We start from the raw sequence: 20240 nt of genomic DNA, 5'->3' as shown, positions 1-20240 counted from the left end.
GCGGAATCAATCAAAGAATTATCTGTCCTTGTGGTCCACAACACAATAACCTGTGTACAACATTCCAAAATAGGATGCACTCTTGCGCTGTTAAATGGATTATTAGACTTTGGCATATGGTATCTCAACTACAAAAATCCAAATAACCACTAGATGGCAATAAAAGTTTTCTGTGTTTCTTTGCTGTTGGACTTTTATGCAATTTGATAGTACATAATTGGCCTTAATCTCTGAACATCAAATGTACTAATTGGAATTACAGGCCATGGGGAAATTCTGCCCCGTTCATTGATGGAATACACTAAATAATTGTGCATGCTGAGAGGAGGCAAATGTTCCACCAAAATTTTGAGATATATACAGAATGAAATAAGTTGCGATTAGTCTATAATTTTAACATTTGATATAAAGAAGAGGCTTGGTGGTGCAGTGGTTAGAGTGCAGTACTGCAAGCTACTTCTGCTGATCACTGGCTGCCAGCAGTTTGGCAGATCGAATCTCAGTAGGCTCAAGGTTGACTCGGCCTTCCATCCTTCCAAGGTCGGTAAACCACGTAGAGAGGGCTGTAAAGCACTGTGAAGCAATATATACTGTAAGTCTAAATGCTAATGCTAATAAACCAGAAACTGGGAGTCCATGAGTTCTAATCCTCCCTTAGGCTCAGAGCTAGCTACTCTCAGCCCTAGGAAACAGACAAGGGCAACCCACTTCCAAAATCTTGCCTGGAAAACTACAAGGACTTAGCCAGACATTCACTAGGAGTCCAAAACAAACAAACAAACCCTGACTAGAAGGCACCCAAACCTAATTTCAGATAGCTCTCAACTTATGACCACAATTGAACCCAAAATGTTGTTGCTACGCAAACCATTCGTTAAGTGAGTGTTGCCCCATTTTATAACCTTTCTTGTTGCAGTTGTAAAATGAATCACTGCAGTTGTTAAATTAGTAATACCATTGCTAAGGGGATCTGGCTTCCCCAATGACTTTGCTTGTCATAAATTCGCAATGACACCAGGACACTGCATTGCAGAGAGCCAGAGCCACCACAAAGAAGGTCCTTCCCCGTGACCCCACCAGTTGGCAGCGTTTGATTGACGGTACCTGGAGAAGGCCAGCTCCATGGGTCCTTATCAGTCGCTGAGAGGTATACAGTAGGAGGTAGTCGTGAAGATAGTCTGGTCCTAAGCCATATATGTTCACTTTCCAAATTTAACTTCAAGAATGTTTTTATAAACCTTAGCGATAATATATTCATCACTACCACACAGTAGGATTTCCAATTCATTTTTAACAAAATCGAACACTTTTTGTCTAATCTGAATTTCTTTCAGTTTTAAGTATGTAATCCAGTGGCAGACACATCCTTCTTTAGACTTGAGGATGCCATCACCAAAATTAAAAGATAATATTTTACCATAAGTTTACCAATGCGGCTTTGCAACAATTTATTTTCTTTAAAAAGCTTCCTGGGAGGGGCAACACACCCAAAGAGGCATCTTCCTAGAAAACCTTGTTTTATATTTATAACAAACTTTTAGAATGGCACGTCATGGCCACAAAGTGGTTGTAATCAATACTTTCCTTAATCTTGTCCTATCATAAATAACCGTGCCATCCAAATCTTAATTCATCACGTTTTAAATCAAATAGCCTCTTCTTCTGGAAGTTCAAATCCCCTCTTTATTTAACATCTTGCAGTAGTTTATATGATTTTCTTTCCCTTGCCATATAAACTTAGAAATATCCATCTGCATTGTTTAAATGGAGTATCAGTTGCAAATATTGGTAACGTCTAAAACAACAAACAAAAAAGCACCGTTGATAAGTCTTAATGACAGAAATTCTGCCCAAAAGTAATAAATGCCATTTATTTCCTCTTAATAAGTCCTTTTTAATATCATTCCACTCTTACTATTTCTAACGCCCACTCTGATGATGGCATGGTTTACACTGACGTAAGTGTTTCAAAAAACTTATTGTTTCTCATCATTTTGAACTGGGAAATACACAAGAATGATTGTTTTGTTTTGTTTTAAACTCCCAGAGATAACCTCATATTCTTCTTCCGGAAAAACGGAAAAAGAAAATTCCAGCCAATTCTGCCTACTTTGCCAACCACACAATTAAATTTTCAAATGGCTGCTTGTAGGACTTGGAATCAATGAAATTCCTACAACCAGTGTCACAAAGTGCATTTTGCCAGAGTTGCCAAGTACAATGTGATGACTGAAATATGCACACAGCCCATTGCAGAAATACAAGTATGAGTATATCATCCATCTTGCCCACTGCTGGCCCATATGAACCAATCCTGGGAGTGAGTAAAAACATGAATCAGAGTTTGGGCTGTTACTGTTGGAAAGTGGAAAAACCTGGCCTTGTCACCCCCCAATCACCTTAAACTAGACAAGTTGGAATATACTTTGACTCTTGCTGTCTGTTTTTTTTTTCATTTCTCTCTCCATTTAAAATAGAATAGAACAGAATAATAGGTTGGAACCAGTGAAGGGCTACCAAATGTTTTAGTACCACAATTTGGGTGTGACTTATGCAGGATGCCCTGCATTTTCTTTCAACATTTTTTAGTGCAAATTGGGTGTTTTAGGGTGGAGCTCTATTTTCGCTACCCCACTGTGTACCCCCCGGGCAGTAGCCCACCCCTGGTTGGAAGGGATCTTGGAGGTCTTCTAGTCCAACCCCCTGCTTAGGCAGGAAACCCTACACTATTTCAGACAAATGGCTATTCAACATCTTTTTAAAAACTTCCAGTGTTGGAGCATTCACAACTTCTGGAGGCAAGCTGTTCCACTGATTAATTGTTCCAACTGTCAGGAAATTTCTCCTTAGTTCTAATTTGCTTCTCTCCTTGATTAGTTTCCACCCATTGCTTCTTGTCCTGCCCTCAGGTGCTTTAGAGCAGTGATTTTCAACCTTTTTTGAGCTGCGGCACATTTTTTACATTTACAAAACCATGGGGCACATTGAGGGGGGGGGGGGCTAAAAAAATATTGGACAAAAAATTTCTCTCTCTTCCTCCCTTTCGCTCTATTTCTCTCTCCCTCTTTCTCTCCCTTCCTATTTTTTCTCTCTCTCCATCCCTCTTTCTTTCTCTCTTCCTTCTTTCCTCTTTTTTGCTCTCTTTCTCTCTCACTCCCTACCTCCCTCTATGTCTTTGTCTCTCCCACCTTCCCTCACTCTCTTTCTCTCTCTCTCTTGCTTTCTCTCTTTCTCTCTTGCTCTCTCTCTTGCTTTCTTCCTCTCTTGTTCTCTTGCTCTCTCTCTCTCTCTTTCTTTCTTTCTTTCTCTCTCTTGCTTGCTTTCTCTCTCTTGCTTGCTTTCTCTCTCTTGCTTGCTTTCTATCTTGCTTTCTTTCTCTCTTGCTTGCTTTCTCTTTCTCTCTCTTTCTTTCTTTCTTTCTCTCTCTCTTGTTTTCTTTCTCTGAGCTTCACGGCACACCTGACCATGTCTCGCGGCACACTAGTGTGCCACGGCACACTGGTTGAAAAACACTGCTTTAGAGAATAGCTTGACTCCCTCTTCTTTGTGGCAGCCCCTGTATTTCATATAGAACCTGTTTGAAGTTACAATCTGGCATATCCCAGAATTTGCTTTTTTCCATTAAATAATCAGCAGGCCCAATAAATTAAGAAGCAAGGATTCTTAAGTTCCTTAACATCTGGGTGATGATAAGGAAAGAACCTCCTAGAATTGATTGCAATTGAGATGGGACTTGGGGTTGCTGCCAGTAATGGGCAGCCAAATTTTTTACCACCACACTGTAGGTGTGGCTCATTTTGTGTGTGTGGCTTAATGGCCATGTGACTGGGTAGAAGTGGCTTGTTGGCCATGTGACCAGGTGGGAGTGACTTGAATGATCATCATCATTCAAGTGAACTGTTAAGTCCTCAATTTACAACCTTACCAGTGTTGCTCGCTGGGGTGACAATTTGCTTCGTGTTTCCCACGCTCTCCTTCCTGGGTAGCTAGGCAAACGGGTGCTGCCAGAAGCATAAATGCTGCCATCGCCGCTTCCACCCATGCCTTCTGCTTGCACCTCAGGTGGGAGGTGGCCGCGTGAGGCTGGAGGGGAGCCAGGCAGGAGAGACTGAAGCTCGTCTGAGGCCAGGAAGGAGGAAAGAGGAAAAAAGCAAGGAGCCCAGACGCAGCAGCAGCAGGGGAAAAAAAGGAGAGTTGAGCCGAGACCAGGAATCCATGAAGTGACAGCCACCGATCAGCTGCAGCTGTGCATACATCTTCATTTCCACCGGTGGAACTGCATTCCACCCCATTCTGCCTGCTGCCCATCCCTGGTTGTTGCTACTTCTACTGGTGCACTGCACATACAGCTTCAAGTCTCTGGCATGCACACAGGCGAGTCCCAGTGACATTTTGCTTCCGCGAATGCACAGGAAGCAAAATCTGGTGAGGGGACGAGCATGATTTTGGCAAATATTTTGCTTCTACGCATGCTCAGAAGCAAAAGATTACTGAAATCTTGTGTGCGTCTGTCCCCTCACACGATTTTGCTTCCTGCGCATACGCAGAAGCAAAATCTTGCTGGGATGTGCACACGCATGCATGCAAGACACCCAAAACTGCACATGCTGCTCCTGTTTTTCTACCGGTGCAGCGTCCACATCCATACCGGTAGGAACCCACTACTGGTCTGAAGCATTCACAAACATTTCTAAAGATTGATTCCCCTTCCTTCTCTTCTCCTTCATTTTGTTTGTGAGGATTTAAACATGTTTTGGGGAGACTTCGGTTTAGCCTTCTTCCTTTGTAGTTTGTTCAGTAGAACATAGTTGTGGCTTGTTTTCCTCTTGTTTCACTAAGGGCATAGTTGTTTTTAGGATCATTTCCCTGTAACTTTATTGAAAACTATTTAGGGCTTAAGTGGTCAACAAATGTGGTAAGTAAACAAATGGGAGCCATCTGCAGGAGACGTTAAATTTGTGGCTGGAATGTCTTGCTTTAGTGAGGACATGGCTGTTTTTAAGATTATTTTCCAAGATTTTCAGCTATTCATAGGTTCACAATGGGTTGCCAACCGCTTTTGCACACCAAACAATGAACACATTTAAGGCCCTCTGAGTACAGCCTTTGTGTACAATGCCCTGGCAGAGTCAAAATTCTCGCATGAGGAATAACATATTGAAGGGCTAACTTGTTCTTTGGCTTGGAATAGGAAACCAGAGTCAAATATGTATTTTATTGGTAATTTGTTGCATGCAAAATACAGCAAAGGCACAAGGAAATATACATTTGCTCTATTTCTGTTACAGGACAGAGTTCATCCTCATGGAACAATTTCCTCATTGACTCTTATCTCCAAAGTTTCCTAGGTACTCCCTCCCATCAAAACCTGTTTTTGTGGATTGGGGAAAATTTAGGAAAGATCGGTCACATTATATTACTGTAGAGCAGTGCTTCTCAATTATTTTCCATTACGCCCCCCTAGGAAGAAGTAAACATTTTATTTTATTTTATTGGATTTGTATGCCGCCCCTCTCCATAGACTCGGGGCGGCTAACAACAATAGTAAAACAGCATATGACAATCCAATATTAAAACAGTTAAAAACCCTTATTGTAAAACCAAACATACATACAGACATAGCATGCATAAAATTGTAAAGGCCTAGGAGGAAAGAGTATCTCAGTTCCCCCATGTTTGGTGGCAGAGGTGGGTTTTAAGAAGCTTACAAAAGGCAAGGAGGGTGGTAGCAATTCTAATCTCTAGAGGGAGTTGGTTCCAGAGGGCCGGGGCCGCCACAGAGAAGGCTCTTTCCCTGGGTCCCGCCAAGCGACATTGTTTAGTTGACGGGACCCAGAGAAGACCCACTCTGTGGGACCTAACTGGTTGCTGGGATTCGTGCAGCAGAAGGTGGTCCCTGAGATAGTCTGGTCCGGTACCATGAAGGGCTTTATAGGTCATAACCAACACTTTGAATTGTGACCGGAAACTGATTGGCAACCAATGCAGACTGCGGAGTATTGGTGTAACATGGGCATATTTGGGAAAGCCCATGATTGCTCTCGCAGTTGCATTCTGCATGATCTGAAGTTTCTGAACACTTTTCAAAGGTAGTCCCATGTAGAGAGCGTTACAGTAGTCGAGCCTCAAGGTGATGAGGGCATGAGTGACTGTGAGCAGTTACTCCCGGTCCAAATAGGGCTGCAACTGGTGCACCAGGTGAACCTGGGCAAACGCCCCCCTCACCACAGCTGAAAGATGTTTCTCTAATGTAAGCTGTGGATCGAGGAGGATGCCCAAGTTGCAGACCCTCTCTGAGGGGGTCAGTAATTCCCCCCCCCCCAGGGTGATGGATTGACAGATGGAATTGCCCCTCTAACTTTTCTCTGACAGGCATATCACAACCCACCCCCCTGATCTGCCAGCCCCAAATTGCACCCCAGCATGAGATGTGTGTCCTACCTGAACCTGTACCGGTACTGTTATATCATGAGAACCTGGGAAGTTTTCACTCCAGTCCGACAAGGAAGTGGTATCAAGGTTCCAGGTAACATCCAAACTAAATTAGAATCTCGGTCAAAGTACTCCTCAAAGTTTCAATTTATTTCCAGAGTCATCCTGACACCTACACAGGGAAACCTGGATCTGAGTTTCCCACTCAGTTCAAAGATCACATCCCCTGTCCCCCACCCACAAAATTGTCACATTGCCGATTCAGATTGTGCCAGCGTGGCCAGCCCTTTCTTCACTTCCATTGGGTAGGAGGATGGCCATAAGGTGTCCTTGAACCATTCAAAAGAATGCTTTGTGGCTGCAACTGTTCCTTCCTGAAATCCTCCCTCCTAAGTTCCCATAAGCATCAGGCCTTCTATAGATAGTATGGAAACTTCACCAACTTCTGCGCTGGCTTGACAATGGAGCAGGGAAATTCTGATTGGCTCCTTCCCAAAAGGGCTCCTTATTTAAACCCCTGCCAAAAGCAGGCAGGAACTGATGTCGGCTCACTGCCAGTCTCCTACCTCTTCAGTTCCTCAACAGGTACCTTTGTCACGTTCCTCGGCATTGTTTCCAGGGCAGCCCGTTCCAAAAGAAAACGTCTCATGAGTTCGAGAAGATTGATTGAACTCATGAGACATTTTCTTTTAGAACAGGTTGCCCTGGACACAATGCAGGTCCCACAGAGTCCACCTTCTCCAGGTCCCATCAACTAGACAATGTCATTTGGCAGGACCTAGGGAAAGAGCCTTCTCCGTGGGGGGGCCAGTCCTCTGGAATCAGCTCCCCCTGGAAATTTGCACTGCCCCCACCTTCCTCGCCTTTCGTAAAAGCTTAAAGACTATATATGCCACCAGGCTTGGGGCCACTAGACCCTAGCCCCCTGTATAGTATAGTATGTTTTGCTGTGTGAATGGCAATGAATTATTTTAAATCTTATTAGTGTTTTTAAAAGTTTTTCAGCTATATTAGTTGGATTTTTAGATATGTATATGATATATTGTTTTTGATATGTTGTGAGCCTCCCCGAGTCCTGGGAGGGGGGCGGCATACAAATCCAATAAATGAATGAATGAATGAATGAATGAATGAATAAATGAATAATGAATAATGAATAATGAATAATGAATAATGAATAATGAATAATGAATAATAAATAATAAAACAAACAAAATAAATAAACACATACATACATACATACATTCATACATACATATATTCATACATACATAGGAACATAATGGAGGTACCTGTACCAGTGTCAGATAAGATGCATGTCCTACTCCCTGTGGCAAAAAAAAAAAGCAGTTCCTTGGGATCACATGCCTCCCCTGGCATCGCTCCGTGCCCCACAGGGGGGCGCACCCCACTATTTGAAAAACACTGCTGTAGAGACAAAAGATAAGATGGTAAGTCTTGATTGAGTTCAATAAAGATGACTGTAGGAGTAACTGCATCCTACTTCATCTTACTTGAGGGCAGATATTCTAAATAGGGAGAGGGCAACTATAGCCCCTTAACAACTTGTGGACTTCAATTCCCAGAATTCCTGAGCTAGACATACTGAGTTATGCTGGCTCAGGAATTCTGTGAGTTGAAGTCCATAGGTGCTAAAAGGGCCATAGTTGCCACCCTTGACCTAAATATAGTTCTGTCCTCCATTGGCAAAGAAGTTTCTGCTGACTGAATGGAAAAGGACCTCTGGTTTTACCTCATGCAATCTGCTGCATCATGGTCCTAAAATATGGTTCAAAAGTACAAAGTTTTTTGTGAGTACTTCAAAGAATGGCTCTGAATGCACATTCTTGAATTCAAATAGAAACATATAAAAGGTTTTTGTTGCAGCAGAAACAAAGAGTCAAGTGAAAATGGGATGTTTTGAGTTTTCCTCAGCTCCGAAGTGTTCTGTTCAATACCATCACAGTCTGTGAAGATTCTCAGTCATCCAGGTCGTAGTTGTCTCAAAGGTGCTTTTTCAAAAGACAACTGGACTGTTTTTGTTTTGAGGAAGACATTTCATTTCTCATTCAAGAAGCTTCATTGATTCTGGCAGGATGGGGTGGATTAGTTCTGACCTCATAACTAATCCTTCTCTCACCCTCACTTTCCTGTCAGAACCAATGCAGCTTTTTGGATGGAAGCTAAACAACTTCCTCAAGGACAAAACAGTTCAGTTACCTTTTGAAAAAGCATTTTTCAGTTAACTATGGCCAGAATGACCAAGAATCTCCACACAGACTGTGATGGTATTGATCAGAACACTTTGGAGCTGAAGAAAATTCAGAACATCACAATATGTTCAGAGTAGAATCATCTGAGCCCTGTCATTTGTGCCTCAAGTCAGAACTCTGAATTGGTTTGTTTGTTTGATGATCAGTTTGTTTTCTTGGCTGTCCACAGGAGTGTTCTCCAATATCAAAGTTCAAAGGCTTGAATACTCTTCCTATCCTGCTTCCTTAAAGTCTAACTTGCGATGTGCTCCACATGGAACTTCCCTTGAAAACCACCCAGAAGTTTCAACCAGTCTAGAATGCAGCAGCACACACAATAACGGGACCTCTTTGTGTTGTTCCTCTAACATGTTCCTTGTTGCATGAGCTGCCCTGGTTTTGAGTTTCTTTCCAACTGGAATTCAAGATGCTGGTTATCATCTTTAAAGCTCTATATGGCAGAATCAGGACGTCTACAGGATCTCTTTCCCCTAAGCACATCTATCCATCCTATCTATCTATCAGAGAAGCTCTTCCTTCCTTCCTTTAAATATTTCCATTTGATGGGAGCTAGGAAGCCTGTCTTTTTTATTCTTTTATTGTTGATGACTGATCCTAAATGTCAGAAGATAACTATCTCAGGAATATCTCCATTGCCAGCTTGATGTATGGGTGATCTGTCCATCATAATTAGTTTGTCTTTTAACTCATTTTTTTTCACTCATTAAAATTGGTTGATTTACAAGTTAGTTGACTAACTTGAACAGTCAGTTTAATTGTTTGGCTGACTATCTTAGCCATTGTATACTTGTTGGGTAGCAATTTGAGTAGCAGTCTGCATTGGTTGCCGATCAATTTCCGGTCACAATTCAAAGTGTCAGTTATGACCAATAAAGCCCTTCATGGCATCAGACCAGAATATCTCCGGGACCGCCTTCTGCCGCACGAATCCCAGTGACCGATTAGGTCCCACAGAGTTGGCCTTCTCCGGGTCCCGTCGACTAAACAATGTCGTTTGGCCGGTCCCAGGGGAAGAGCCTTCTCTGTGGCGGCACCGACTCTCTGGAAACAGCTCCCCCTGGAGATTAGAACTGCCCTCACCCTCCTTGCCTTCCGTAAACTCCTTAAAACCCACCTCTGCCGTCAGGCATGGGAGAATTGAGATATCTCCCCCGGGCCTATACAATTTATGTATGGTATGTTTGTATGTATGTCTGCTTAATAATGGGGTTTTTAAATGTTTTTAAATTATTAGATTTGTTATGAATTGTTCTATTGGTGTTGTGAGCTGCCCCAAGTCTACGGAGAGGGGCGGCATTCAAATCAAATCAAATCAAATCAAATCAAATCAAATCAAATCAAATCAAATCAAATCAAATCAAATCAAATCAAATCAAATCAAATCAAATCAAATCAAATCAAATCAAATCAAATCAAATCAAATCAAATCAAATCAAATCAAATCAAATCAAATCAAATCAAATCAAATCAAATCAAATCAAATCAAATCAAATCAAATCAAATCAAATCAAATCAAATCAAATCAAATCAAATCAAATCAAATCAAATCAAATCAAATCAAATCAAATCAAATCAAATAAATCAACCAACCAACCAATCAATCTCTTGTTTGAAGAACCTTGAGAGAAGATCTGAACTTGAATTGAAAAACCGTTGGTGGAAATTTCCAGCTTGAATCTTGGAAGTCTGTGAATGTATCTCCCAAAAGTACCATTTCCCTCAGAAGTCTCTTAGCAATTATACTAAATGATGATCTACATGAGGAAGATTTTCTCCCATGTTTCCTGAAAATGGTAGCTTCCGCAGAGTCTTTGCAACTAAAAGGGCATTCCTGCCCATTCAAATTTGTACAAACTTAACCTGCTTGCCATCTCTAAATTTGACATGGCAATGGAGGAAACATAGGTGGGATCCTCCCTCTTTGGACCATTCCATGGAACCGGTAGTAACTTTGCAGCCTGGCCTGCCAAAGTTCCAGGACTGGCTCTCTCTCATCTTGTTTCTTAGTACTGCGCATGCGTGTGCAATTCATGTGTGTGTGTGCCTGGCCGGCAGTCACACAGAGCCGCGCATGCAACCACACCAAGTAACCCTAGCCTGCTTCTGAATTTCCACAGATGGTTGGTTTATTGAGGAAAGTGGTAGAAGATTCTCTCTCTCTTGGTAGTCTTATTTCCTGCTTTAGCTCCTTCCATCCCTCTGCTCCTTTCTTGGTGGCCCACACTTCCTGAATTATGGAAATCCAATAGAAAACCTTCCTGTTGTGTCCAGAGGACAGTTAAGCCTTGTATCCGCCCCATATTCCTTGGGCGGGAGAATACCGTAATGTGATTGGTTGGCTGAGCCTGGCAGCCCGGTATATATATATATATAGCTGCCAGGCACGGCCATGTTGTCTTTGGTTTAAGTTCTGTAACCGTTATTCATTGTTAATAAAGAACCATTACTCAGCACAAGAGTGCAGTCCTTCTTCCAGCAAGGACTTAACACTTCCCTTCCCTGCATTTTCTTTTAACATCTTTCAGTGCAAATTATGTGCTCTGGGGTGGAGCTCCATTTTTGCTACCCCACTGCATTCCTCCCCTGTCCAGGCAGTAGCCCACCCCTGGACTGGGAAGATAACAATACAATGAAAACCAGAACATTCACCTGCACCCTTAGGCATCTTTGTAATTTGCAATTTAAGTGCAAGAAGATCAAACACCACTGATGAGAAATTCATCACAGTTCTCACCCCCATTGAAATTTTGAAGAAAAAATGATTATTTTTGATCAAATTGAATGACTATAGACTTTATCTCTATTGCACTGAGAGTATCACTTGCAATCTAGCTGTCCTTGATAAACTACATATCTGACTTGAATTTATGTCTCTGTCTGTCTGTCTGTCTGTCTGTCTGTCTGTCTGTCTGTCTGTCTGTCTCTCTCTCACTTGGACTGTATACAGGAGACATGCAGGGCAATTGAACCACTTCCACATGACCTGCCTCCATAGAATTCTGAGGATCCAGTGGCAGGATAAGTTGCCAGACACAGAAGTCCTCTCCAGAGAAGGCTTGCCACCCTGCTGATGAAAACTCAGACTTGCTGGGCAAGGCCATGTTGCAAGGATGCCAGACCATCATATCCCTAAACAGCTCCTCTATAGTGAGCTATCTAAAGAAAAGCAATTACACAGGGGATAAAGGAAGCGATACAAAGCCTCCTTCAGGTCCATGGATATTGACACCACCTCCTGGGAAACCCTGGCATAAGATCGATCGATATGGCACATGTTGATCCACCAAGGCTGCCAGACATCTGAGGACAGAAGAACAATCATAGCAGAAGAGCAGTGAGTACTCTGCAAAGCCAGCGCTGGAAATGAGGTGGCGAGGTGGCACAGTACGTCTTTGATTTGTAATGACTGGGTCCTCTCCATTATTTTAAGTTATATTGTGATGTGGTTGGATTTGGTTTAGTATGATATGTGCATGAAATAAATTGGTTTTTTTTTAAAAAAAAACCCTATAAATTAGCATTATAAGATCAGAATACTATTGTCCATTTAATAACTCCTAATTAGATTGATTGTGTTCTAATTGAATTGGTGTCAAGCGTTAAGTGTCCCTTTAAGAGCCGGGGTGGTGCAGCAGGTAGAGAGCTATACTGCAGACTACTGAAGCTGACTGTAGATCAGTAGGTCAGCGGTTCAAATCTCATCACCATCCTTCCATCCTTCCAAGGTGGGTAAAATGAGGACCCAGATTGTGGGGGCAATATGCTGGCTCTATTAAAAAGTGCTATTGCTAACATGTTGTAAGCTGCCCTGAGTCTAAGGAGAAGGGCGGCATTAAAAAATGAAATGAAACAAACAAACAAACAAACAAACAAATACTGGAACAGTGGTGCCCACACATGTGGCAGAACATTTAATGCCCATATAGGCCTTCCCAGGCACATGGAGACCCATCGTGAACAGCCCATAACCTGTTAGATGTCAAGGTCCTGGACGAACATCATATCCTCACACACACACTCACTTACACAATTTAAGTATTTCTCAATGTTGATGTGACACTAAGGGTCCTTTCCTCACTTGTACTTGAGTATAACAAAATGCACTGGTACAGTATATGTTGTTCCTTGCTCAATAGTAGTAATTGTGAGAGGGATCTAAGAGTCGTAGTGGACAACCATTTAAATATGAGCCAGCAGTGTGCAACAGCTACCCAAAAATCAACACAGTTCTAGGCTGCACAAACAGAAGGATAGAATCAAGATCATATGAAGTGTTAATACCACTTACCATGTCCTGGTAAGGACACATATGGAATACACTTATGACTATATGACTGTAACTTGTTGCTTGTATCCTTAAGATTTTTATTAATATTGACTGTTTCCTGATTGCTTATTTGACTCCTATGACAGTCATTAAATGTTGTACCTCATGATTCTTGACAAATGTATATTTTCTTTTATGAGAGCATATGCACCAAAGACAAATTCCTTGTGTGTCCATATCCCCACAATTTCATCCTCTGCCGAAGGGTCATCACTTACCCAACTGCAGTAAGGGACAACCTCTGTTAAACTTTGCCACTATTACCTTGAACAGAATTTAGCTGACTGAGAACAGTGGCAATTAAGGCAGGACAGAAATTGGCAATTAGGGAAACAAATTTCATGCCAGTGTAGTTTTCTTCTAACTCAAGGACAAGTACAGAATAACTCATCCATGGAGAAAGGCCTTAAAAAGGTCTCGTTTTCCATTGGAAATATACAAATTTAACATATAAAATGGATTGAGATAGCACTCATATAATGTGCTCTCTAAATCTATCCCAACCTGTGTAATGTGTTACATTTCTACCTTTCTACTGGAAAAAAAGACCTTTAAAGGCCTTTCCCCACGGAAAGGTTCTCCTCTCTTGTTAATTATTGCCTATAATATTGCTGTAGTGCAACAGCTGTAATGAATTCATAGTTAACAGCTTACACATGTAGCAAGGCTATCAAACTTTTGTAAGGTGTTATTTCACCACATCAAGCACTGCTCTGTCAATAGCTAACTGGAGAAGTAAGTGAAAAGGGCAGGCATTCAAATGGTAAACCTGGTCTTTCCCTCTGCATGAAGGGTGGGCACTGTTCAGTAGAGTGTTCAGTATAATTGGCTTCATGAGATAAAAATATCAGGGCTGATTCCTGTAAAATAATTTGCGTCTAATGGGCAAAATATTGAATTCAGTGATGTTTAAAGCCTAGCTGCTATGGGATTTCATGAATATTTTCGTAAATAACTTCTAAACTGACAATAGAACTGAATGGAATAGAATGGAGTTCTTTATTGACCAAATGTGATTGGACACACAAGGAATTTGTCTTTAGTGCATATGCTCTCAATGTGCATAAAATAAAAATAAAATATATTCGTCAAGAATAAGTATTGCCCACAAAATCATATGCTGCAACGTCCTACCGGTCAATGACTACTTCAGCTTCAACCGCAACAACACAAGAGCACGCAACAGATTCAAACTTAATATTAACTGCTCCAAACTTGACTGTAAAAAATATGACTTTAACAATCGAGTTGTCGAAGCGTGGAACTCATTACCGGACTCAATAGTGTCAACCCCTAACCCCCAACATTTCTCCCTTAGACTATCCACGATTGACCTCTCCAGGTTCCTAAGAGGTCAGTAAGGGGCGTACATAAGTGAACTAGTGTGCCTTTCGTCCCCTGTCCAATTGTCTTTCCTTTATCTCATATATCATATATATTTTCTTCCTTTCATATATCTTCTCCTCTATTTTTACATATTATCTTTATATATATTACTTCATGTCTATTCTCTTCCATATGTATTATGTATTGGACAAATGAATAAATAAATAAAAATAAATAATAATCATAAAGTACAACACTTAATGATAGTCATAGTTTATAAATAAACAATCAAATCACATTAGGAAATACTGTAGTCAATATAAATCGCAAGGCTACAAGCAACAATTTGCAGTCATATAATCATTTGTGGGAGGAGATCGGTGATGGGAATGATGAGAAAATTAATAGTGCAGACGTAGTAAATAGTTTGATACTGTTGAAGGAATTATTTGTTTAGCAGAGTGATGGCATTTGGGGAAAAATTGTTCTTGTATTTAGTTGTTCTGGTGTGTGGTGCTCCACAGCGTCATTTTGAGGGTAGCAGTTGAAGCAGTTTGTGTTCAGGATGTGAGGTGTCTGCAAATATTTTAACAGCCCTCTTTTTGACTTGTGCAGTATACAGGTCTTCACTGTACACAAGGTCTTCACTGGAAGCCAGGTTGGTAGCAATTGTTTTTTCTGTGATTCTAATTATCCTCTGAAATCTGTGCCTGTCTTGTTGGGTTGCAGAACCAAACCATAGAGTTATAGAGGTGCAGATGACAGATTTAATAATTCCTCTGTAGAACTGTATCAGCAGCTCCTTGGGCAGTTTGAGCTTCCTGAGTTGGCACAGAAAGAACATTCTTTGTTGTGCTTTTTTGATTATGTTTTTAATGTTAGGTATTCATTTTAGATCTTGCAATATGGTAGAACCTAGAAATTTGAAGGTGTCTACTGTTGATACTGTGTTTTCTAGTATTGTAAGAGGTGGAAGCATGGGAGGGTTTCTCCTAAAGTCTACCACCATTTCTAGAGATTTGAGTGTGTTCCAATTTGTTCCCGTTGTCAAGGTTCTTCCTGTTGCACCATGAGGCTATAATACAATAAGCCCATAGATTCAAAAGTAAAATGACAAAAGCATTTTATGAGGCTCATGATCAGATCAACTACACATCAATGGATGAATGCAATCAACAAGGTGAACATTTAATATAAATATGATAAACTAGTGGCAGAAAATGCTAACCCAAAAGAATGGATTAACACATAAATTCTTATTCTTTGATCTCATATGAATGAGCTGTAAAATTTCGTTGTCCCATTAAAGTGTATAATGCATCTAGTAATTTAAATTATTAGAAAGAAGATTCTGAATATTAAGAAGCATTTTTGACAAATATTTATTCACTTCAAATATTTATTTAGCACATGGCAAACAATGTCAGGGAAAGCTGCACATGCTAGGTGCAATGCAGTGCTAACAGACTAGATTGCTAGTTGATTCTGTTCACTTGCTTGATGCATTATGGGAGATGGAGGTGAACTAACTTTACATCTATTAACTGATGATGTTCAGATTTCTGGCTCTTCCAGGTTCCTCTGCAGGTCTCATTTTGTCTTGCCTCTTGTCACGACTCCTCACATCTGACCATATCCACTGCTGGCTTTTACTCTCCATACACATGAACACAACTAGTCTTTTCCCACCACTAAAATGATACCCATTTATCTACTTATAATATTACATGCGTTTGAACTGTTGAGTGGGCAGGAGCTAGGGACAGAAACTCACTCTGCCTCATGGAGCTCTATTCAAACCAGTGGAGTACAGACTATTTCTGGCTGGCAGCTCCAGTATTAATAAGCCTCTGTGGCACAGTACAGTGTTCCCTCGATTTTCACGGGTTCGAACTTCGTGGAACGTCTATACCACGGTTTTTCAAAAATATTAATTAAAAAATGCTTCGCGTTTTTCCCCTATACCATGTTTTTTCCCACCTGATGACATCATATGTCATTGCCAAATATTCGTCTGCCTTTAAAAAACATTTTTTTAAATAAACTTTAATAAATAAACATGGTGAGTAATAATCTAAATGGTTGCTAAGGGAATGGGAAATTGTAATTTAGGAGTTTAAAGTGTTAAGGGAAGGCTTGGGATACTGTTCATAGCCAAAAATAGTGTATTTACTTCCGCATCTCTACTTCGCGGAAATTCGACTTTCGCGGGCGGTCTCGGAACGCATCCCCCACGAAAATTGAGGGAACACTGTACCCCCAATTTGACAAATAAGAACTGTTAAGTAGAACATCATGTTGGTTAGAACCATATTTAATTTCCTTCTCTAAAGATGACCAGATCAGGACTGATGGCAATACCACCCCAAGACAAAGATGATCTAATGTATTCTTGAACCCTTCTAGCTCCTTCAATTTAAGGTTATAAAGCAGAGGTCTTCAAACTTGGCAACTTTAAGACCTGTGGACTTCAGCTCCCAGAATTCTCCAGCCAGTTATGCTAGCTGGAGAATTCTGTGACTTAAAGTCCACAAGTCTTAAAAGTTGCCAAGTTTGAAGACCTCTGCTATAAAGTACACCATATTGGATGTCCATTATGTGGCGATAAGGTTTGGATTAAAGTTCATACATTAGGTACATTTTTATACACTGCATTCATTTTATCTATCTATCATTTAATGGTTAATCAGCTTTAATGACCTCCTTCCATCCTATTTATTCATTAAATCAAGCATTTGCTGGATTTTTGGATGGTGGCAGAATGATTCTATTATTTCACAGCTATTTGAGGATGCAATCCAAGAGATGCCTGCAAGGGTTGAAATTGTGCCCAGAATGTGTCTCCACCCTGTTTGGAAGGAGACATAGAAAAGTTGGATGCAAAATCAATACTGTCCAGTCTTAATGAATATCCTACCCCTTCATTAAAGAGTGTTCAAAGATAGAAGCAATCTTTTGGAACAGATACAACAGCATCGCCCTAGCTGTGAAAATGTTTCTAATGGAAAGCTGTTCAATTCATCATGCCCTTAAATATTTGGTACCAGTGGGAGTGGTGATTAAATTGATATTTTATTGATGATTTTCCAATGCTTTCCCTATCCAATTAAAAATAGCAATGCCAGAAAAGTACCTTTCTGGTGATAATCTCAGGCTCTAAATAATAGAAATTGGCCCTAATTTATGATGAATTCTTTGTATTGGTATGATTGACTTCCCCAATGATGCCAGATCCTTTGCCTAACTTGTGTCTGGTTCCAGGCTTTGTTTAAATGAGTTTAATGAGAAATTGCTCTATTGGCTTGCTCGCTCTTCTCTGAATAGCCTTTCTAATCAGACAGCTAGAGATAAACTATGTTAAGGAGTGTGCAGAACCCTTGAGTTATGAAGGACATGCAGAGGAAATGTAGGATTCCAGCAAATATCCAGGAGATAGGAGTAATTATTCAGTCATATAAGACAGATACATTAAAGTGTATAAAATAGTGTTTACTTTAGAAATAGTACAGTCAAGTTAAACAGTATGGTCATTCACATTCAAATCAGTCAATAACTCTCAGTACAATATGTCTTGCATATCAGACATATATTACAGCTTATAAATACATCAAACTAATATCAAACACACAGAACTTACTACATCAATCAGAGTGAATCAGCAGAAAGAACAGAGACAACAGAGAGAGAGAGAGAGAGAGAGAATCATGCTTTCTGGCTCCCTCTTATGGCAATTTGCAATACTACCGCTTAAAGCTATAGTAATTCAATACATACAAGCATTCATTGTTAACTTGTTTATATATTGCAAACCCAACTGTCTTGTACATAGTACTAACAAACTAAATAGATTGAGTTTCTAAAAATTCTGGCAGTTTCTTCCAGAGTTTGAAATATTTCCGTTAACTGCTTTGCTGGAACCTTTCCAGGTTGTTGATTTTCCAAACATCTTGTTTGAAAGTACTATTTAAGTTTGGATTTAGTACTCCAGGAGCCAGCCTTCGTTAAAACCATACATACAAAGAAAATATCGAGATCCCTTTTGCTAGAGAGAAGATGTCTCTGGATACGATTGGGGTTAAGGAATATGTTTAAGTTGTACCTGAATGGATAGACCTCCTAATAGGTGTGCAATAATTTACTGAAGGTTTTCCCTCTCCCTTCCTTGTGAGTCCTTCATAGAGATTTGAGAGACCTTGCCATTATCCTTAGAAAAAGAAATTGGTAGAAAAATGAAGATAAATTCAAGCAAGCTTCTCTTATTAAATTTCTATCCCTGTGGGTCTCCTTGGGGCAATCCCTCTTAAGGTTTGATAGCTTATCATATTCAGGTGACGTGTTTTGACAGAAACTAAGGAAGCATCACTGAAGGATGGGAAAAGATCACTCATCCTTATTTTCTTCATCTGCTAGGTAGGTGGCTATATAAAAGAGAAGAAATGGGTTGCATTGAAAGCTACATCAAAGGGGAAAAAAATAAAGATATAATGAGAGAATTGATCTCTGGGTGCAAACTGACTCCTAAGTAGTCTGATGGTTAGGGATGGGAAGTATCAAAGAATTTTATGTCTATGTTAGACTTTCTCAATTTACAGTATGCTTCCATCTATCTTGTAAAGTTGTACACAAATGTACAGTAGTTTGTTACAAATAATTAATAAATATTCAGTGGCCTAATTTCAAAGCCCAATTAGGCACAACGCTTCTGAAACTTCTCATTGTTTGAAGAAATGAAGTATAATATATAAGATGATCAAGATATAATCTTATGTGTTCTTATTTGGGAGCAGACTACCAAATGAAATAACTTCATAGTAGTCAACAAGATGGGGATGGGAAGTCTCGATGATGCAAACTACATCACTTTCCTGCACACATACCTGTTCTCCAGCTGCTTGTATAAAGAGGTGAAACATCTCCACTGATATTGGAAGTAACATAGATGACATATTAATAAATGTAACATACACATCATATACATATATGTAAAAGGCTTCAAGAGTTGTTAACCTAATCCTACATAACTTCTTCTCTGGTAATATCACTCTACTAGCCAAAGCATACAAAACTTTCACCAGATCAATTCTTGAATACAGGTCATCTGTCTGGAACCCACACCGCATTTCGGACATAAATACATTAGAAACCACCCAGAGATACTTTACAAGAAGAGTCCTCCACTCTTCTACTCACAACAGTATACCATACACAACCAGGCTTGAAATCCTAGGCTTAGAAAGCTTTGTTGCCTTAAACACAACTTATGCATAGCCCATAAAACCATCTGCTACAATGTCCTTCCTGTCAATGACTACTTCAGCTTCATCCACAAAATACATGAGTGCATAACAGATACAAACTCAAAGTAAACCGCTCCAAACTCGACTGTAGAATATATGACTTCAGCAACTGAGTTGTTAATGCATGGAAATGTTTAATGTTGGTGTTTAATCATCAACCCCCCAAAACTTTATCCTTAGACTATCTCCCTTCCTAAGAGGTCAGTAAGGGGTGTACATAAGTGCACCAGCGTGCCTACCGTCCCTGTCCTAAGTTTTTCTCTTATTAGTACCAACAACATGTATATAAACAATGTTATTTCTTTGTATGCTACCAATACACACTAGATAGATAGATAGATAGATAGATAGATAGATGATAGATAGATAGATAGATGATAGATAGATAGAGAGATCGAGAGAGAGATGGAGAGATAGAGAGATAGAGAGATAGAGAGGTAGAGAGGTAGAGAGATAGAGAGATAGAGAGGTAGAGAGGTAGAGAGGTAGAGAGGTAGAGAGGTAGAGAGGTAGAGAGATAGAGAGATAGAGAGATAGAGAGATAGAGAGATAGAGAGACAGAGAGACAGAGAGACAGAGAGACAG

This window comes from Erythrolamprus reginae, chromosome 2, assembly GCF_031021105.1.
Source record: "Erythrolamprus reginae isolate rEryReg1 chromosome 2, rEryReg1.hap1, whole genome shotgun sequence".
Lineage (NCBI taxonomy): Eukaryota > Metazoa > Chordata > Lepidosauria > Squamata > Dipsadidae > Erythrolamprus > Erythrolamprus reginae.
Note: the sequence above shows the minus strand (reverse complement) of the source record.